We start from the raw sequence: 16,703 nt of genomic DNA on the forward strand, positions 1-16,703 counted from the left end.
GATTCGAACCGCCGACCTTCTGATCGGCAAGTCCTAGGCTCTGTGGTTTAACTCAGCACCACCCGCGTCCAGAGTTCCACACTAAAAGATGGATTTTTTTACAAATAGTGTAATAGTGCCAATTCCACCAGTCAAAGTGGTTGAGTGGGTACTTGTGGAGCGAGGCGATCTCGTAGGTAAACTGGTCCCAAGCTGTTAAGGACTTTATATCCTAATAGTAACACCTTGAACTTGGCCTAGTAGCAAATTGGCAAACAGTGCAGATCTCTGAGCACAGGTGTTACATGCTGCCAAGGTTTCCTTCCTGCCAGCATTCTCCACTAGCTGCATCTTCTGGACCAAGTGCAAGGGAAGTCCCGCATAGAGCGCATTGCAGTCATCCAGCCTTGAAGCTACCAGGGCATGAGATCCTGTGGCCAGCCTTTCCTGCTGCTTCTCCCACGGTGTGTGTATGAATTGGTGCACTTCCTTCGTTCGGCAGCTGTTTCTCAAACGTTTTGGACTTCTAAAAACAACTTCCTCCTCAAAACACGTGCCATGCGCTGACTGTCAGAGGCTGACGCACACGGGGACACACCCGCTCTAGGCATGGGCATGTTAGCGTGAGCAGCTGTGGATTGGGGCAAATGTGTGTCTTGTTTGTGTGTGTGGAAGATTATACCCCCCAAAATACTTTTGCAGGTGGGCAGTGTGCTGTGGCACTCTTGCCCTGCATGCAGGCAACTGCTTGGCTACTGTGAGAACAGGATGCTCGACTAGATGGCCTACTGATCTGATCCAGTTCTTATGATTGGTTTTTTAGCAGAAGCACCAGTTCCCCTCTTCTCAGACTGGTCCTGATGAACAAAGTTGCTCTGTTCAGATCTGGGCAGAGGGCAGGTGACCTAAGGAAGGGCAGGTGCTCTCTGGAAACCCAGTTCTGTGTCATGTCCAAAATCGACCTTCACAGGTGAATTGGACATGTCCTGGAATCAGACCAGAATCTCAGATTCAAGGCTTGGAAATAAACGTCTCAATGAGAACCCAAAGCTAGAGAGTCGCTTCCAGGCATTTTGGACCATCCTTCTCCAACTTGCCACCCTTCAGATGTTTTGAACCACAACTCCTATCCGCCCCAGCCAGCAGAGCTGTGTAGTCCAAAATGCAAGAGAGCCTGTTGTATCAGGGCAGCCTCCTATTCTTACTCTGACCATTATGGGAATCCCACAGACAGGACCTGAGCACAAGAGCCCTTTCCCTTCCTGCTGTTTCCAAGCAACTGGTATTCAGAAGCATGACTGCCTCCAACCGGGGAGGGCGTCAGGTTGGGGAAGACTGTCTTAGCCTGTTTTGCCAGATGAAGCCTGTGGGTTTTCACTGTAAAATGGCACTAAGGAGCAGAAACTGGGGGTGGGGGATAGATGGGCAAAAGGAGACTCAAATTTGCATCTGCTAATCTATACGTTCCAGGTGTCAATCTGGAAACAATTCCTATAGCTGCCTGCTCAGCTTGCTGCCTAGGTGATGCTCAGCTTCACGGCCACTCATTTCTGGCCTGTTTTTCTCCCTTCTTAGCACTCTTTAAACTGGGCAGCTCTGAAACAAGAGGATGGGTTCTATTCAATGAGATTTTGCTGAGAGTGGACCTATTGAAGTGAATAGCAAGAACCCGTTCGTTTCAATGGGTCTGAAAGTTAGTTGAATGCCACCCATTGTTTCCAAATAGAGAACTGGCCTCTGCTAAGGGAGGCACCCTGGCCAATATGGAACTCACTCCCATGGGAGGCAGTGATGGCTGCAAAATGAGATGGCTTTAAAAGAGGATAATAAAAAAATTCAGGGAGGAGAGCTATTGGCTCTGCTCTTCATCCAAGGATGAAAGCAGTAATACTTCTGAAGGCTACTTGCTGGAAACCCCAGGAGTGGTCTTGTGTTCGAATCCTGATTCTGGGCTTCCCATCGGGGCATATGGTTGGCCACTGGGAGAAGAGGATGCTGGACTCGATGGGCCATAGGCCCTCTTTCCTCTGGCCCATTGAGTCCAGCATCCTGTTCTCCCAGTGGCCAACCATATGCCCTGATGGGAAGCCCAGAATTAGGATTCGAACACAAGACCTGCTTTTCCTTGTTGCACACAAGTGGAGAGAGTGAAGGGAAGCAGCCTCCCCCCCCGCCTCCCCACCCCCGCCATTCTCTAGCCCCTAAGCTAGCTTGCTCTGTGCCTCTTTACTCCAGCTGCCCTCGGGTATATTGGAGGATGCAGTCTCCTTAGCCAGTGTTGAAGTAAGATGAAACTGCCTCTTTGGTCGGATTTTGCACATGGAATGAGGGAGAGAGAGGGGGCCATCTGCAGGTGGCGAAATGTCTTGGGATGGCTTGGACAAAGAGATTTGGCTGGAGTATGGCAGAAGAAGGAGATGCTGCCTGATCATCCACTCATTTGGCTTCATAAGTTCTGATATAAGCAGAAAGCTTTGGGTTTCCTGGAGCTCAGGGTGGGCTTTGACATATCCCTTTGCAAGGTGGAGCCTGTTCCGTTGCGCAGGAGAGGACTCTCGGTGTGCCCCTCTTTCACCTCCTCCATCCCCTGGCACTCATGAGTGCGCAGGAGGCCGGCTGCACTTGGCCATCTTTCCAGATCGGTCTGGGACCATGGCAGCAGCCTGCGATGTCCCTTTGGCTCCCTGCCTGCCTCAGTCACATGGAACGGCCATGACGCAACAGCTGTCTGTGCTGAGCCACTCGCTTTGGGGCTGAGCCGGCCAGCGCTGCTGTCTGGGACTCTTGGCTGCCTTGAAGCTGGGCTTCTCCACTGCCCCCACCTCGTCCCAGCCTAGTGGAAGTGATTGAAGTAGCAGCCTGGGAAGGCCTGGCTTTTTCCTCTTTTCTTTTTTTGTTCTATTTGCGGTGTGAGCAAATAGGCAGCCTGAGCCCCCACATCCTCTCTCCCTTTTGTCGGGGCTGGCTGGCTTCCAGCCGACAGCTGCAGCCACTTGGCCCTCTGGCCTCTCGGAGACGCCCTTTCTCTCTTTCCGCTTCTCTTTCTCTCTGCCAAAACATGGATTGCTTAAGACCTGAGTGGCTGTGTGTGTGTGTGTGTGTGTGTGTGTGTGTGTTTAAATGTGTGAATTCCAACATTAGCCCAAACCCGTGAAAATCTTTTTTTTTTTTTTAATTATAAATTTTTATTCATATTTGCACATATATCCAGGAAAAACATAAACAAAAAATCCACCACATACCTTATACAAATTATATCCACTTCACAAATCATAAATAAAATACATAACTGAACTAGTCTCAACTGAGCCTTGGACTTCCCTCCACTCCTTTGGTAAGTATCTAATAAGTTATATAGTCGCGTATTTTTTAACTCTTTTACATAGGCCTTTCCCGCTGTTAGAGTTATTTCAACCCCGCCAGTGTCACCTGAGATTTAGATTCCATATACATTAAATATTTCTTCCAATTATCATGAAATTTCTGTTCGTCTTGGTCCCTTACTCTTCCTGATATTCTGTCAAGCTCAGCATAATTTATCATTTTAACCTGCCAATCACTTATGTTAGGTATTACTTCTAATTTCCAATTTTGTGCTAACATAATTCTTGCAGCTGTCGTAGCATATAGAAACAAGGTCTTGTCTTCTTTTTTAATTTCTTTACCGACCATTCCTAACAAAAAAGCTTCTGGCTTTTTGGGAAATGTATATTTCAAGATTTTTTTAAGTTCATTATAAACCAATTCCCAAAAGCCTCTCACTTTGCAACACGACCACCACATATGGTAGAGGTCACCTTCTACCTCTCTACATTTCCAGCATCTTTTATCCTTCAACTTATAAATCTTCGCTAATTTCACTGGTGTGTGATACCACCTGTAGATCATTTTCCACAGGTTTTCCTTTAGTGCCGTGCATGCCGTAAATCTCATATTCTTGTTCCATAGTTCCAACCACCTCTCAAAGTCGATGTTATATCCAATATCTATCGCCCACTTAGTCATAGCCTCCTTCACCTCCTCATCTTTTGTATACCACTCCAGCAAAATATCATACATCCTTGACAGTGTTTTGTTCTTACCTTCTATAACTTCTACATTAAATTTAGATTTTTTATCTTCAAATCCTACTTTCTTTTTGTCTTCTTTTAGCAGATCATTTACTTGGTGGTATTGCAACCACCCTGTAAATAAATTTTTGATCTCTTCATATGGTCTAAGTTTAATCCCTTTATCTGTCTTCCAAGTTAGTTCTTCATAGGTGGCATTCTTCCCTTCCATGTTTATTTTTTTTATAGTTAACACCTCTATTGGTGAAATCCACCAAGGTGTCTTCCTTTCCAATATATTTTTATTTCTTTCCCATACTTGGAATAGTGGTCCCCTAAAAATATGATTTAGAAAGCCTCTATGAACTTTCACCTTTTCGTACCACAGGTACGAGTGCCACCCGTACCTGTTATCGAAACCTTCCAAGTCCAAGATGTCCCTATTTTCCAATCTTATCCAATCCTTCAGCCACAATAAACACGCCGCTTCATAATATAAACTTAGATCCGGTAGAGAGAATCCCCCTCTTTCTTTTTTGTCCACCAATATTTTCATTTTTATTCGTGGTCTTTTGCCTTGCCAGATGTATCTCGCTAAGGCTCTTTGCCACTCTTTACACTGCTTTAGACCTTTTAGTACCGGAATGGTTTGGAACAAAAATAACATTCTGGGGAGAACGTTCATTTTGATAACTGCTATCCTCCCCAGAAAAGATAACCTCAATCTCTCCCAGATTTCAAGATCTTTCTTAATATTCTTCCAAGTGACTTCATAATTATCCTTATATAGGTTAATATTTTTCGCTGATATCCACACTCCAAGATATTTCACTTTCTTTGCTGTCATAATTCCCATCTTTTGTTCTAGTTCTACAATATCTTCCTTAGTTAGATTTTTAGTCAACATTTTAGTCTTATTTTTATTAATCTTGAGGCCTGATACCGCTCCAAACTCTTCAAATTTTTGCAAGGCTTCTTTCATACTATTTTTTGGGTCTTCTAGAGTTAATACAATATCATCCGCGAAAGCTTTTATCTTATGTTCTTTAATCCCTACCTTAATCCCTTTCACTTCCACTGCCTCTCTCAGTCTCTTAGTAAGTACTTCAAGTACTGTTATAAATAACAGAGGAGACAGGGGGCAGCCTTGTCTAGTCCCTTTAGATATGTCAAAAAATTCTGATGTTGAGTTATTTATTATTAGCTTAGCTTTTTGTTCATTATAGATAGCTTCTATACCTTTTCTAAACCTTTCACCCAGCCCCATCGTTTTTAGATTTTCTGTCAGGAAGCACCAAGAAACGTTATCACCAAACCCGTGAAAATCTAGGGCTGCGACATTGAGTTGATTTAATGGGACGGACGCGGTTGGTGCTGTGGGTTAAACCACAGAGCCTAGGACTTGCCGATCAGAAGGATGGCGGTTCGAATCCCCATGACGGGGTGAGCTTCCGTTGCTCGGTCCGTGCTCCTGCCAACCTAGCAGTTCGAAAGCACGTTAAAGTGCAAGTAGATAAATAGGTACTTTTTTGGCGGGAAGGTAAATGGTGTTTCCGTGTGCTGCTCTGGTTCGCCAGAAGTGGCTTAGTCATGCTGGCCACATGACCCGGAAGCTGTACGCCGGCTCCCTCGGCCAATAAAGCAAGATGAGCGCCGCAACCCCAGAGTTGGTCACGACTGGACTTAATGGTCAGGGGTCCCTTTACCTTTACAAACATTCAGAATAAATAGGCCAATGCGATCTCGTTGCCATTTCAGCAATACAGCAAGGGCAGGGTCCTGTAGTGTACTTTGGCAGCAGAAAATCAAATAGAGGAACTTGGCTACCGTCTTGGTGAGCTCCTGGTCTCTCCCCTGTAATAAGAAGCATATAACCTCCGTCTCTGGTTTCCATGTTGGAATACACAGATGGTCTAAAAATTGATGGCGGAGATCATCATACATTTAAGGGCCATGTGAGCTAGAGTTTCCACCAGGTGGGCATCACATGGGCAGATCCTATCTCCCTCTGCCATACCCGCAAACCTACCCCAAAGGAGGTTAGAAGGATTACAATTGAACCTAGCCAGCGAAAAAGCCCTTCTTTCTTGCGGGTTAAACAAAAATTGTAAATAATTAAGGTTAAATTCCTGCGCCCAGGAGAGTCGAAAATAGATGAGCCAATTTTCTGACTCAGCAGAAGGCAGCTTTCCAGGTTCCTGTGCTTCTGTTGAAGCGGCTTGTGCCTTGCTTGGGGATGGCAGGCAGGGGGGCCAGTGCCTTCTCTGCCCTAAGCCTCGCCAGTACAGACTGCGAGTGCCGCAGAGGTCAACAGAGCCCCGAGGCTGCCCTTCTGGAGGTCGTCCCTTGGATGAGAGGCATGCTGGAACTTGTCCTGTCCAGGTGCACAACCTTCCTGGCTTCGTGCTGTCCCCCTGAGCCACTCCTTCTGAACTTTAGACACACAAACACACCGAAAGAGCACTCGTTCCTGAAGGGGTTGGTCTTTGTTGTGGTGGCGGCGGCAGTTGCAGAGGGGTGGCATCTTGCACAGAGGATCCCACTGCTGACTCTGGAAAGCTTGGCTCCTGGAGAGCGGCGAGGAGGAGGAGGGAGTGAAGCCCCTTCCAGCGACAGGCAGTCCTGCCGCAGGCGAGGTATGGAAGCTGCGTTTTGGATGCCTGTCTAGAACCGCAGGATTGTGGAGCTGGAAGGTACCCAAAGGATTGTCTCGTTCGCCTCCCTGCAATGCAGGAATTGCAGCTCAAGGGCCCAGAAAGCACAACCTGCTCTTGTGCAGGAGGGCTTGGTGGGTGTCAGAGACACTTGGGTTTTCTGCTTGGGTACCAAGCCTCACTGGTTGGCTCACGTCCATCTGGGGTGCCAAAGGGGGTTTGTGAGGAAGGGGGGTTTGTCAGAACTGTTTGCCCCTGCACGAAGAAGATGGTGCAGAGGAGTGCTTGATTCTGGATGCCTGCAGAATTCGTCTCCCCAAGCGGAAAAATACATGTGTTCAAAAACGGTGTTCCTGGGCAGGTGCAGAGTGTGTTTTCTTTGGGGAGAGGTCCTTCCTTGTCTGCTTGGTGTGCTGCAGGATCAGATGCCGGCTTGTCTTGGGCCAGAGTAGACCCTCTGCTGCTGCTGCTGCTGCTTTGACCAAGAGGTGGCCCAGTGGCAGAGGACATGAAGTGACCTTCATGAAAGACAGTGTGGTGCAGTGGTTAGAGTTTTGGACTAGTTTGTTGGGCTAGTCACTGCTGTTTGGCCTAACCTACCTTTACAAGGTTGTTGTGGGGATTAAAGGAAGAAGGGGGAAAAACCATGGACACTGCCTTCAACTCCTTGGAGAAAAAGGTGGGATACCAATGCAAGAAATAGAATCACGGAGTCATAGAATTGTAGGGTTGGAAGGGACCCCAAGGGTCATCTAGTCCAACCCCTTGAGATGCAGGAATCTCAGCTGAAGCAACCATGACAGATGGCCATCCAACCTCTGCTTAAAAACCTCCAAGGAAGGAGAGTGCACAACCTCCCGAGGGAGTGTGTTCCACTTTTTAAATAAATATTAAATAATAATTCACCTTAACGTGTTAGTTGCAAAGAGCAATTTATCCCTTTCTCGGTGCAATTTGCAAAGGAGCGGGTGAGGCAGCCTTTGCTATGTAAACTGGTCCTGAGTCGCTTTGGGCCCTATTGTGCTTAGTGCTCGAACCTTGAACCAGGCCCGGTAGTGTGGTTGGCAGCCCGTGCCAATCCACGGACAAGGCATTGCACTCTGGCAACCCTCACAAGCAGCTGCCTTCTGCACCAGCCGCAGCCTCCAGACTGAGACCCACCCAGCTAGGCTGCCACGTGCGTTGGCAGCAGAAAAACATGGCTGAGCGTCATTCTGGTGTTGCAGCTGCCCATTCCAGCGACAGGCCAAGTGGAAACGTTGCTCTGCGAGTTGGCAAGAGGGGTCAGCCTGTCGGAAAGGCCCACACCCCTTTCGTTCCCAGGGTGGAATGCCGCAGTTACTTGGGGGTGAGGGGGTGGCCTTCTGCATGAGCTCTGAGATGCTCTTTTCTGCATCATTGTTTTGCTTATTCTCAGGGTCATGTGGGCAGGAGATGTGTTGTCAGGTTCAGTCCTCCTCAAATAGCCTGGCTTTTGCCTGTCAGAGTTTGATGCTGGAGCAGTTTTGCCATGGGGGGGCGCGGATGTCTTTCTGTATTGACCTTGCCAAGCCCCACTCCACCCCCCAGTGATGGGCAGCACTGACCTGGGGGAGGAAAAATAATTGCATTGTAGAGTTGGAAGGGACCTCAAGGGTCATCTAATCCAAACCCCTGCAATGCAGGAATTGCAGTTAGGAGGAGAGTTTCCCCATTATTTAGTCACATGGTAGAGCAGGAATGCCAACTTGGCCCCGTGACTGTGGGTGCCTGGAGCCATGGCTGCCATGCAGCATGCAAGGCCCTGGCACTGAAATCTGTGGGTGCCTGGGGAATTTTGTGGGTGCTCAGGCACCAAGGGCAGGCAGAAACAGCCAGTGTTTTTTGCTGCACCTGTGGCTAAGACAGCTACCTGGATGCCACAATTTTACTAGCCACTCGGCCAGTCACAGTGCAGGAAAAAAGGCGTGTGCAGAAGGATGCGACAGGTTTGTAAAATTCTGCATGGTGTGTTGGATGTGGGGCAGTGGGAGAAGCTTCCCCCCACCCCTCTTTGGATGCCAGAAGCTTGGGTCCATCCATTGCAACTGAATGGCAGGAGATATTCGAAAGGAGGCGCTCCTTCGCACCTGTGGAACTCATCACCACAAGATGCGGCAAGGGCTCCTGGTTTCGGTGGCAGCTAAGCCAGTGCATGGAGAGAGGCCCATCAGCAGCCAAGACAGCTAAATGGAACTTCCATGTGCAGAGAAAGTCTACCAGATCCTGGGGAGCAGCTGCAGGAGAGGCCTCGTTCCTTCGTCTTTCCTGCAGCTTCACAGAACGCATCTGATTGGCCACTGGATCTGATTGGCCAGTGGATGTTTGCCTTCATCCGGCAGTCAGGCTCCTCTTTTGTCAAGAGAAAAGTCCCAGCTGAGCTGTTCTGTCATCTACTACACATAGGGAAGTGGCAGCTGATGCAATGATATGTGCCCAGGGATGCCAATCCAGGCATGCTGCCACCAGGAACTTCACTTTGCACCTGGATGGTGGCATCGGCCGGCCTTGTTTTACAGCATGGCTCTGGCGTGTCCCGTCTTCTACCTCTCTGTTAAGTGACCCCCTCTCCTTTGCCATCTCCCCCCACTGCCAGTCCAGGATTGCATCAAGGTTTGTCATGCCTGGGCATCGCCTGCTGTTTGGTCCCGACTAAGAAGAGCCTCCTGAACTAATTTCAAGGAGGAGTAAACTTGCTGGAGAGGGAATACCCCAGTGAAGGTGTCTTGCCCCAAACCTCACTGATGGTGGAGGGCACCAATGCAGAAGGGAGAGAGAGAGTGCAGTGCTGTGGTTAGAGTGCTGGACTGGGAGACCTGTGTTCAAATTCCCGCTCAGTCATGAAACTCACTGGGTATGACCTTGAGCCAGTCACCAGTATATCAGCATATCCTACCTCACAGGGTTGTTTTGAGTATTAAATGAGCAGGGGGAGAACTATGCATCACCCTGAGCTCCTTGGGGCGGCGGGGGGTGGGGGGGGGAGAAATTCAATAAATAATACCCAGATAAGCAAGCCAGTCTTGTCGGCTGAAAGCGGTCAGGGGGAGAATGAAACAAAACTCTGGACATGCTCAGAGGCACCTGGCTAAGGACAGCATAATCTGTGGCTGTGTCGTTATTGTTATGTACTGAAGTTCTCACCCTGGGCCAGCAGGGGGATACTGTAGATAGTTAAGGTCCACATATGCAAATAAGGGATCAAAAGTGACGTTCAGTGATTGGATAGTTACAGAAAGTTGTTACAGTTACGTTGTACTGGAGCTCTATATAAGCAGGCTGGCTGAACCCTTCAGTTCAGTTCTGTTCTGGCCTGTGAATAAACAAGGGCTGTTTGGAGAATCGCTGTGTTGTCTCATATGTTCACCCATATGACTTAACAGTTATAGTGGGCCATTTGCCTGCTGAGAGCTCCCCCCAAAATCTCAAGCACAGGTAACCTTCCTGCCTTGCAGCATAGCAGATTTCAACTGATGCAGCTTCCCCAACCCTCCGCTTATAAAGACAAACTTCACTTGCCTGCCTCCCCTTCCCCCTACCTGTTGTAAGAATGATTGTCTGCGAAGGGACACGGCACCGAGAGTGCTGCGTGCGACTTGCTCTGTGTCAAAACAGTGTGAGACACACTTGTTTACAATCCCACGCCCGGCTGTGGAGATTTCCCTTGACTCATCACCAGACGGAGTGTTTCCTGTGAGTTAGCCGGGATGTGTGGCTGGCTGGTGGATGACTGGCTGAGGAGCTGGTTCCAGGCCTGCCTCGACTCAACTGAAGGCTTGCCTGGGCTGGCAAGATCCCAGAGGCCCCCACTCCAGGATACTTAAATATATATATATTATTAAATGCATTTATGTCCCAGTTTTTTCTCCAACAACCCTGCGAGGTAGGCGAGGCTGAGAGGCAGCAACTGGCCCAAGGTCATGCAAGGAGGCTGAGTGGAGGATTTGAACTCTGGTCTCTCCCAGGTCCCTAGTCCAGCACTTTTCTAACCACTATACCACATGGGTTCTCAAATATATATAATATAACTATCTGGATGGCAGAACATCAGATTTCTTGGCTCTCAGGATTTTTGACTGGAGACGTTTTGAGACTTACCTGGGATGTTTTGCATGTAAAGCAGATGCTGTACCTTCCAAATCTGGGGGAACAGCTCCCCTTTCTTCCACCATACTCCAGCCGAATCCCTTTGCCCAAGCCAGCCCAAGACATTTTGCTGCCTGAAGATGCTCCGTCTCTCATTCCATGCACAGAATCTGACCGGAGAGGTAGTTTAATCTTACTTCCACACTGGCTAAGGCGACGGCATCCTCCAATATACCCGAGGACAGCAGGCTAGCCTAAGAGGCACGGAGCAAACTAGCTCAGGGGGCACAGAGAGAATAGGGGAAGGCCACTGACTCATGAGGCAACTGCTTCCCTCTTTCTAATGATAGAGCTGGGCTGGCCATGCCCTTCCCTTCGCTCTCTTCACTTGTATGCAACAAGGAGAAGCAGTTGGAAGTAAGGACATAAAAAGAGGCTTGCTGGATCAGGCCAGAGGAGGCCCATCTAACCCAGCGTCCTGTTCGCAGCGTGGCTAACCAGATGCCCTGATGGGAAGCCCCAATGCAGGATTTGAACACAAGACTGCTCTCCCCTCCTGTGGTCTCCAGCAGCTGGGTATTCAGAAGCATTCAGACCTTCCAGGTGTCCCTATTTTCCAGGGGCAGTCCTGGATTAACAGAAGCTGCCCCGGTTTCCGATTTTCCGCTTTTCCTTCGGGTGTCCCTATTCTCATCAGAGAAATGGAGGGGACATCTCTATTTTCATCGGGGAAATGTTGGGAGGGTAAACTATGAAACTTGCCCAGGAGGGGGCAGCGATAACCACCCGTCTGGATGGCTTTAAAAGAGGAGAGGGCTACCGATAGCTATTAGACACAGTGGCTTTGCTCTGCCTCTGCAGCCAGAGGCAGTAATAATAATAATAATAATAATAATAATAATAATAATAATAATAATAATAGATAGATAGATAGATAGATAATTTATTATTTGTACCCTGCCCATCTGGCTGGGTTTCCCCAGCCACTCTGGGCGGCTTCCAACAAAGATTAAAAATACATTAAAATGTCACACATTAAAAACTAATAATAATAATAATGCTTCTGAACACCAGCTGATGAAAACCGCAGGGACTTGATTGGTTTTCAAATCCTGCAGGCATCCGGTTGGCCACTGTGAGAACAGGATGCTGGGCTAGATAGGCCTTTGGTTTGATCCAGCAGTCCTCTTTTTATGTTCTTTTATGCTCATAAGGCAGCTTGCTATGTAGCTTGACACAGATGGAAAACGAGCGAGGTCCCAACCAAAGAAGAATGGGAACTTAAACTGATTGGATATGCGCAGCTTGAGGACCTATCATATAGAATAAGAGAACAAGAAGAACATACGTTGAAAGAAGATGGGGAAATGTTTATTGACTATATGGGGGGGGGGAACTGTGCACACTTGAAAACGTTGACAGTGTTAAGATAAATTCAACAGTGTAAATAAGCTTTGATGGATGTATTAATGGAATGCTGAATGGTTTAGTTTATGTAAAATATGTTTTGTAAAATGAATCACGGAAAGAGAAGAAGGGAAGTCATTGATATTTTAAGGTTGTTTAAATGAATGTTTTAAAATGTAAAATAAAAAAATTAATAAAAAGCATACCAAAAAGAGAGGGGGGCTTTTTTTTTTTTTGGAAACTTAATGCCCTGCTGGTTACCGCTGCTCCTGCTCACCTGGGGAGGGAGGGAGTGCCTTCTTCCCCGCCCCTCAATGCTGCCGGCTTAGGTTCCAGCTGGGAGAGTTTCCTGGCAGAGACAGGCGATGAGAGGAGGGGAAAGCCAGACCCAGCCGCTGCAGAGGCAAGTACCAGCAAGCCGGACGGCTCCTGCGCTGGCAGCGGATTGCGGCCTGTCTGGGCCCAGCCTGGCAGGAGCGGCTTTCGAGCCCTTACTCACTGCAAACCCCAGAGATGCCCCACCTGCTTAGTCAAGGCTTTGTCACGGCTGGGATGCCTCCTTCAAATCCTCCCGGAGCCATGAATCAGCCAGCCAGCCAGCCAGCTGGGGACAGGCTCTCTCTGTCCTGCCCTGGTCTGCAAGACCTGGCTTGGGGGCGAAGTGGGGCCTTAGGGGTGAGTTTCTGGGGCTGGAGCGGCTGGCAGCCTCCTGCTGCCCTCCCAGCGGTTGCGTTTCCTCCGGGGAGGCTCCCTTGTCGCACCTGAGGCTTCTATGTCCGGCCGGGAGAGTGGCATTCGCTTTCAAGATGGCCGTTGAAACAGCCAGCAGCTGTTGGTTCCTCCCTCGTTCTCCTCCCCCACTGTCTCCAGCCCTTTCTGTGCATTTGCCACCGATGTCTGGTTGCCAGCGGGTCAAATGTGTTGCATCTCCCTTCTGAGCCACCTGCTGATTCTGACTCCCCATATCTCCGGGGCTTCCTGTTGCTTCAGCTGCTGCCTTGGTGGCCCTTTCCCTCCCTCTCAGCTTCGAGTGCAGAGAAGGAAAAGCCTTGCAGGAGAATGTGGACTTTTCAGCAAGGCTCGGAATTGGGGGTTGCCTCGTGGCCTGCTGGCTTTTCAGCTAGGAGCCTGGCTGGCTGCCTTGGTTTGTGTCTGAGGGGTGCCACTCTAGGAACAGTGCGATGGCAGGGTGGCCTGGCTGTTGCACCTGGTAAGACAGACAGGCATTGCATCGGCTCTGTAGGAAGCATGGCGCTGCACCGGGTAGACCCCCGGCTGCCTGTTTGGGGTTATGTTGGGGAGATTTAAAATGGCGGCAGTAACTCCTGCGCTGGGGAAACCTTTTGCGGAAAATGTATCAACAGGGCACGGAAATGATAATAATTGAGGCGATAAAGTTGCGTCTTAGAGATGCAAATAAAGATCATTTACATATGTCTACAGTGGTACCTCGGGTAACATACGCTTCAGGTTACATATGCTTCAGGTTGCAGACTCTGCTAACCCAGAAATAGTGCTTCGGGTTAAGAACTTTGCTTCAGGGTGAGAACAGAAATTGTGCTCCAGCAGCGCGGCAGCAGCAAGAGGCCCCATTAGCTAAAGTGGTGCTTCAGGTTAAGAACAGTTTCAGGTTAAGAACGGACCTCCGGAATGAATTAAGTACTTAACCTAAGGTACCACTGTAGTTACTTTTTGTACTTTGAAGGACCAAGACCCCGAGGTGGTTTTTGCTGTCCCCCTTCCACTTCCTGGGCTGCCTTCTGGTAGGAAATTCTCCTCAGACCCCCTCTGACTTTTTGTATTTTGTCAAGGAATTGCCCGCCTGTTTTCGAGGGTATCTCAAAGGCTGGACCCTGAGGTTGTTGGTAAAAGATGGGTGCTGGTGGACTCAGGTCACTGAACGCTGATTTCTGCTCTTGCTTTGTGCAACTGTGGAGTGGCTGAATTGTCTGGCCTGCACCACAATTGCAGTACATTTTGCCCATCATGTCTGAGCATGGAAATCTGTATGGCTTCCAATGAAATAGCACTTCTCTTTTCAGATATCATAGAGTTGTAGAGTTGGAAGGGACTCTTAGGGTCATCTAGTCCAACCCCCTGCAAGGCAATCTCAACTGGATCATACATGACAGATGGCCATCCAATCTCTGCTCAAAAACCTCCCAGGAAGGAGAGTCCATCACCTCTAGTGGGAGCCTGTTTCGCTGTCGAACAGCTCTTACTGTCAGAAAGCTCTTCCTTTCTTATAACTTAAATCCATTGGTTTGGGTCCTATCCTCCAGAGCAAGAAAAAAACCAAGGAGAAGTGTGGGCACTATTTACAGTCGGGGCGAAATCCAAGAGACCCCAGTTCAAATCCCTACTCAGCCATGAAGCTTACTAGGTGACTTTGAGCCAGTCACTATTCTCCCAGTTCAAATCCCTACTCAGCCATGAAGCTTACTAGGTGACTTTCAGCCAGTCACTATTCTCCCAGTCTAACCTACCTCAAAGGGTTGTTGCGAAGATAAAAGGCGGGCACAGGGGGAGAATCGCTCTTGGAGAGAAGGCAGGATAGAGACCAAATAGAAACACAGAATTGCAGAGTTGGAAGGGACCCTGAGGCTCATCTAGTCCAACCCCCTGCAATGCAGGAATATGCAGCTGTCCCAAACAGGGATCGAACCTGCAACTTTGGTGTTACCAGCCCCCTACGCTCTAACCAACTGAGCTATCCAGGCTGACATGAATAGCATACTGCAAAACGTCTTGTGATTGCAGCTTGGCAGTACAAAGTTTGGGGTGCACAGAATTTGGATGAAATCAGTTAGGAGCATAGGAAGGTGCCTTATATACCGAGTCAGGCTATTTTCCATCTAGCTCAATATTGTCTTCACTGGCTGCCAGCAATGGCTCTCCAGGATTATCAGGCAGGGGACATTCCTGGCTCTGCTTGGAGCTGGTGTCGGGGATCGAACCTGGGACCTTCTGCATGCGAAGCGGATACCCTACCGCTGAGCTATGGCCTTTCCCATGAGGGCAGCTGGAACTTGAACTCTGATGTGGCCCAAAATGTGTTGGGGCAGATGGAAGAGAGGCCCTGCAAGGTATTTCCTTCCAGAAAAGATCTGGGAAGTTTGGCTGTGATCAGAGACTGGCAGCGAAATGAAGTGTGGCTGAGCCTTTCTTATCCCTTAACTGTTCCTGGTGACAAGCCACAGGAAACCGGCTGGTTCCCAAATGCTGGATTTGAAATGATTGTGCCCTGACAGAGGGTCTCTTTCAAGCTCGCCTTTGTCGATTTTGAGGGCGAATAGTCTGTGGGCTTTTGTCTGGTCAGCATCCTTGTTCATCACACAGAGATTATGCAACGCTTCAGGCAGCATCCGATAGCTACCTCGGTGCAAAATAAAACAAGTGCCTTTAAAATAAAGTAAGAGTGTAGTCCTCATGGTTTTGGAAAGGAGGTTGACCTAGTCTTTTGTCTAGCCACAGTAGTAGTTCAGTAGCAGTTAATATTGGGCAGCTGAAGAAGTTATATCATTGCCTTTCACTTCAGTTTTGATAATAAGCTTCAGGTTCAAAATACAAATGGCGAATTTCAAATTCAGGGTTGACAGTGAAAAATCTGAGTTTCAAAACCTGACAGACCCGTCAGTGTTTGGCTCACAGACCAAAACAAACGGTTAGCCAATTTCTAGCCAAACCTTCAAATATTTGCTGAATATTCTCCGTATTTCAATAAATCAAATGCTGCTTTCAACATTTGCCAATGTAGGAAAGGTAGACATGGCTTGGTGTTGAGGAATTCGACTGAATTGACAGCTAACCTGCAATGGCATATTTGATATTTGACATGCAATGGTGTTCAGTAGTTTGCTGAAAGCTTATGAGGTTTCATATTTGAACTGCTAAGAAGGGCCTAAGCACTCAGATTTTAGCCTGGGACACCGACATTTCACCTTCAAAACAGGGATGAGAACAGAAATGTTAAGCATTTTTAAATATTGGTTTTAGGTTTCAGCAGAGGCAATTCCAGTAGCTGGGCTGCACTGCCCCCTCCTGGATCAACCTGCCATCTCCAGCTCCCTAAGGTGCCGGATTCAATTCCTGCCTGCTGCACTGTGGTCACAACTTCTGATATAAGCACATTTGAGACAGAGGAGGCCGTAGCCCATCAGAGGCAGCGATGCTTCTTCATCCCTAGGAGGGCAGAGGGCTCTTTTGCTCGGATCCTGCCTGATGGCATCCCAGTGGTTGGCCACTGCGATAACAGGATGCTGCACTGGATGGGGCATTGACATGGTCCAGTAGGTCCTCTTTTTCTGTGCTTGTGCCATTGTTGTATGTGAGGTCACCGGGCATCAGGCAGCCCTCCGCCCAACTCGGATGTGTGCTTAAAATTAGCTCTCTGGGGTTGCTGAGCAGCCGCAGGCATCCAGGGTGTCCCTCACAATCGGAGGAAACCTTGTAGCCGCTCTTGCATTGTTCTGCTGCAGACACTTGCTTCCGGCGCCTGTGTGGGGAGGAG

At 48.6% G+C, this 16,703-nt stretch overlaps 1 protein-coding gene across 9 annotated transcripts in view; it reads left to right on the forward strand.

Moving 5' to 3' along the window:
* PLEKHG5 (pleckstrin homology and RhoGEF domain containing G5) overlaps positions 1-16,703 on the forward strand; it is a gene marked incomplete at its 3' end in the record, with an annotated part of 105,042 nt that overhangs the window by 45,287 nt on the left and 43,052 nt on the right. Inside the window, exon 1 of one of the 9 annotated variants that reach the window (XM_083628540.1) lies at positions 6,536-6,664. The exons of the other annotated variants lie outside the window; for them this stretch is intronic. Of the gene's footprint in view, positions 1-6,535; positions 6,665-16,703 lie in introns of those variants that run through there. 9 annotated transcript variants of the gene reach the window in all.

The sequence above is a fragment of the Podarcis filfolensis genome (assembly GCF_964270895.1).
Source record: "Podarcis filfolensis genome assembly, chromosome: 8".
In the NCBI taxonomy this organism is placed as follows: domain Eukaryota; kingdom Metazoa; phylum Chordata; class Lepidosauria; order Squamata; family Lacertidae; genus Podarcis; species Podarcis filfolensis.